The 4,556-nt window shown below is 46.3% G+C and overlaps 1 long non-coding RNA gene across 1 annotated transcript; it reads right to left on the bottom strand.

Moving 5' to 3' along the window:
* Positions 1-1,623: 1,623 nt before the first annotated feature.
* On the bottom strand, positions 1,624-4,345 carry LOC119914890. The gene is made up of 3 exons (XR_005446868.1): positions 4,286-4,345; positions 3,893-4,192; positions 1,624-1,663 (listed from the first exon to the last, which is right to left on the bottom strand). It is a non-coding gene; the product is annotated as an uncharacterized LOC119914890 (long non-coding RNA).
* Positions 4,346-4,556: the final 211 nt, after the last annotated feature.

Raw genomic sequence — 4,556 nt, 5'->3', positions numbered from 1 at the left:
TTTTACTTTAACAAGAGAGTATTAATTTACTCCTTTGTCTGTTTTATTATTTATTTAATTATGCATTGATTTGTCACCAGGGGGGCAGACACGGGGATGGGGGGGCACAAACAGACAGCACAGAGAAAGGACAACAAGAGAACGGGGAGGGGGGCAAACAAACAAACAAAGAGACGACCAGCCGAACAGCAACCAACAGCTGATATAGGAAGACAACTGAGAGAGAAATGAAAACAAGAAACAGTCAAGCACAATAAATAAAGAACACAGCACAGCCAGGAGAGCTGGAATCAGAACAATTCATTTAAATGAAAACTGAGAGAAAAGCATCAAGAATAATTCTACCAGGGACAACCTACATTTGTTTGTGCCTGTGTGTGTGTGTGTGTGTGTGTGTGTGTGTGTGCGCATAAGCCTGTTACAGAATGTAGTTGTTAGTGAGAGTGTGACGCCACAACTGTGCTGCACCGACCCCAGAAACAGGCAGCCAAGAACCCCAGTAGCCAATAAGGGAGGGAGAAAAAATAACAAAACTACTGCGAACAACCAAACCGCCAAAACACAGAGATGTTGGGCTGAAGCAGCAGGTCTGTAAACACACAGATGATGAAAGGTCACATTCACCCTCCGTTCAACAAAATGGCCCCTGAAGAAGGAAGTGATGTCACAGGTCTGACACGGGAACAAACATGGAGCAGAGCGATGACAGACTGTAAAAGGAGGGACTGGATCCACCTGGTGGGACGTCCCCAAACACAGAGACAGACAGACAGACAGGTTCCTCCAGGTGTGTCCTGTCAGGTGAAGCTTCCAGAAACAAGCCCACCTCTCTACACTTTAGGACGTCACTGTCCTGGAGAACTTTACAGTTCAGTCCAATGGAAACCACTGAGACACTGAGACAGAGGAGAGGACACACTGGAGACATTACTGTCATACATGATGTCATACATGATGTCACTGATGGGCTTACCTGAGCAGGTGAGATCCAGGATGGAGGAAAAGTAACGTGATGATGCACACTCCCTCAGAGCAGATCCAGACTGAACACAGACAGAGCTGATCCACCACACAGGTCTGACTGAGGACTCCTTTCTCTGTCCTACAGAAACAGCAGAGCCACAGTCCAGCTCTCTACAGACAACAGCTGCTGTCTTCAGGGTCCAGACAGAGACACTCCCTGGTCTCCAGTCTCCCTGATGTTTCAGCTCCAGTGTTCCTGCACAGCGACTGGCTCCTCCCACCAACCTGACATCATCAGGCTCTGAACAGAAACCAGAGAGTCATCAGTAAAACAATAAAGTGAGTTTCATCAGAAGAGAAATGAAGCAAATCAAAGCTGCAGCTCCTCTTCTACCTGAGCAGGTGAGTCCAACAGCTTTTCCAGGTGAGCAGGTGTTTCTAGCTGAGCCTGAGCTTCTACAGTCCAGGAGAGCAGACTCATGGCCTCCACACTGGAACTCTTTGGTCCACATCGGAGCCTCCACTTCTCCATAGAGGGTCCCATGGAGGACTGAAGGAGCCCCACAGCCAAGCTCCCTACAGACCACCTCTGCATCCTGCTGGTCAAAGTCAGCTTCACACACTGAGGACCACCTCTGGTTAGACTTCACCTCCAGTCTGCCTGAGCACAGACTAGTCCCGTCCAGCAGCCTGACAGAGTCTGGAGAGATAATAGAAGATGAAATGGAGATAAAGACAGCAGATGCAAAAGAAAAACATGTCATGAAACAACAATTCAGTGATTCAAAGTGGACTCAGCACAACTCCAACATCAGTTCATCATTAACAACAGAACACATATTTCTACCAGCACAGACTGCAGCAAGTTCACCAGCACATTTCCATTTAATACTCTGTCACACTTGTTCTCCACGTCTGAACACTTTCAACATGTTTCCAAACAACAGCACAATATCATCATCTGCAGATTTCTCTGCTCTGTTCCTTCTGCTCAGCTACTCCACAATCTTTGCTCTCCACACAAACAAGTTCAACACTTTTCATTCTGTCTTAATGTTCTAAGAAGATCTGGAACCCAGAAGAAAAAGCTGCTTAGAAAATGCTCCAACAACTCTAACAGGGATAGGGGCTGGACTCTCTCCTTTGAAGGAGCTGCCAGGGTGGAGGACGCCACGTGGGTGTGGAGATACTGACGAGTCCCCGGCTGAGCTCAGCTGCTGTAGTCGTAGAAAGTCAGACCAATGTGCGCCGTTTTCCAACAAGCCGCAACATTCTGAGTGTTCCCTTTGAGAACTAAGCCTATATTTGCATTTGGAACGTCAGCGCGACGACTTTCTTTGGTGTCAGTGAAGGTTAGCAAAGTGTCCACTACTCGCTCCTCTCTCTCCCTTTGACAACGGACCTGTCTGTGATCAGCCCCTCTTTTTCATTCACAATCCAATTCAGAATATGTGCTGGAGGAAGTGACTATACAGTATCTAAACATCTACAGCTGCTTTTATCTCAAACAGTCATAATGTGTGAATAAGCATCACTTTATGTCCGTGGTAACAAAGGGATGTCTTTGTGAAAGGTTAATGTTTCTTTTAACTGAATAATCACAGTTGAAATGTTCAGTTTATCAGGCCTGACAAAACGTTATGTCACGGCTGGCAGAGCAATGACACAATCTGCAGGAAAGGTACCATTACCTTTATTTTATACTAACAGAAACAACTTCATATTCAAAAAGTCATATGAGGTTTGATAATCAGTAGATCAGTCATGTCAGCAAGTATGCATGCTTGAAGGAATAGTGAGGAAAGTGTTGAATGGTGAAAGAAACAAAAAATAACAAGGAGCGTGGAGCGTAGGGAACAGGGTTTCCCTCCTCTCTAGCCCTCAGTGCAGAACAAAAGACAAGCTCTTATAGTGGAGAACACCGGGCCCAGGTGGCTCCAACAACTGATGATTTTAACCACGCCTCCTGACATCTGTAACACAGGATACAGAGACACAGACATCCCAGCAGCCGAGAGATGGGGACATCACAGTTATTATAAGCAATAAAATTAGCCTGTTGTTGCTGATGAAATTTGGGTTTGGTGGCCTCTGTTTAATGTCCTTATTTATATTTGGAAAACAGACAGCAGTCTTTAATTAACATGATTCAGGCCTGGGTTAGGCTATAAATAAAATCCACCTTTTTAACAGTGGTTGTAGTGTTGTATTGGCCAAAAAGACAGAGTAGCTCAATCAGTCCTTATTATCAGTTGCAATACATTTAAATAGCTATTACAGCCCATAGAGCCTATGCAGTTTAGGACTTGCCAAAAAACTGATTCCACCTCACTACTTGTGACTAAAAGGTTCTCAAAATGACTTGATTTCAGTCATGAGCGTTATATGTGAGTTATGGCTGATCAAAGCTCACTCAGTCCTTTTAACCTGTTGAAATAGCTTTAAAGAGCCAATACAGCCAGTAACAGGTAGTTTTCCACTGGCCAAAAAGTGACTGCAGCCTCGACCTGTGACTTAAAAAGAATAAATAGGCAACAAAAGTCTGTCTGGGCAGTGTGGAACTGAGAGATGGTTTTCTGAACATACTAAAGACTGAAACAAACTTCAGAATGTTGCTGTTAGTTGGGCACTGAGCAACCAAAGACCCTGCTGGTGGAAACCAGTGGCTAAGAAAGCCGTCAAGCTGAAGGAGGAGTCCTTTCAGGCTGGTTGGTGGTTGGCACCGGGGCCTCCTGAAACAGCAGACATGTTTCATATGTACATATATATCTTGGTGCATTCAGCTCCTGATTTACTGAGGCAGCAGCTCATCAGACTCCGTCATGGCTGCCAGAGACAGTCTGCTGCCATTCTAGCTGCTGAGTGTGAGTCAACCTGGGTACATTACTGTCAGAGATGATGTCATAGATGATGTCACTGATGGGCTTACCTGAGCAGGTGAGCTCTACGATGGAGGAAGAGGTAAAATATAATAGTACACACTCCCTCAGAACAGATCCAGACTGAACACAGTCAGACCAGATCAACCACACAGGTCTGTCTGAGGACTCCTCTCTCTGTCCTACAGAAACAGCAGAGCCACAGTCCAGCTTTCTACAGACACCAGCTGCTGTCTTCAGGGTCCAGTCAGAGAAAAGGTCACTCACTGGTCTCCATTCTCCCTGATGTTTCAGCTCCAGTGTTCCTGCACAGCGACTGGCTCCTCCCACCAACCTGACATCATCAGGCTCTGAAAAGAAACCAGAGAGTCATCAGTAAAACAATAAAGTGAGTTTCATCAGAAGAGAAATGAACCAAATCAACGCTGCAGCTCCTCTTCTACCTGAGCAGGTGAGTCCAACAGCTTTTCCAGGTGAGCAGGTGTTTCTAGCTGAGCCTGAGCTTCTACAGTCCAGGAGAGCAGACTCATGGCCTCCACACTGGAACTCTTTGGTCCACATCGGAGCCTCCACTTCTCCATAGAGCGCCCCCTGGAGGACTGAAGGAGCCCCACAGCCGAGCTCCCTACAGACCACCTCTGCATCCTGCTGGTCAAAGTCAGCTTCACACACTGAGGACCACCTCTGGTTAGACTTCACCTCCAGTCTGCCTGA

The sequence above is a fragment of the Micropterus salmoides genome, unplaced genomic scaffold, assembly GCF_014851395.1.
Source record: "Micropterus salmoides isolate LMB-PRFRI ecotype aquatic unplaced genomic scaffold, ASM1485139v1 Ms_hic_scaffold_20, whole genome shotgun sequence".
In the NCBI taxonomy this organism is placed as follows: domain Eukaryota; kingdom Metazoa; phylum Chordata; class Actinopteri; order Centrarchiformes; family Centrarchidae; genus Micropterus; species Micropterus salmoides.
This window is presented reverse-complemented; position numbering and strand designations above follow the sequence as displayed.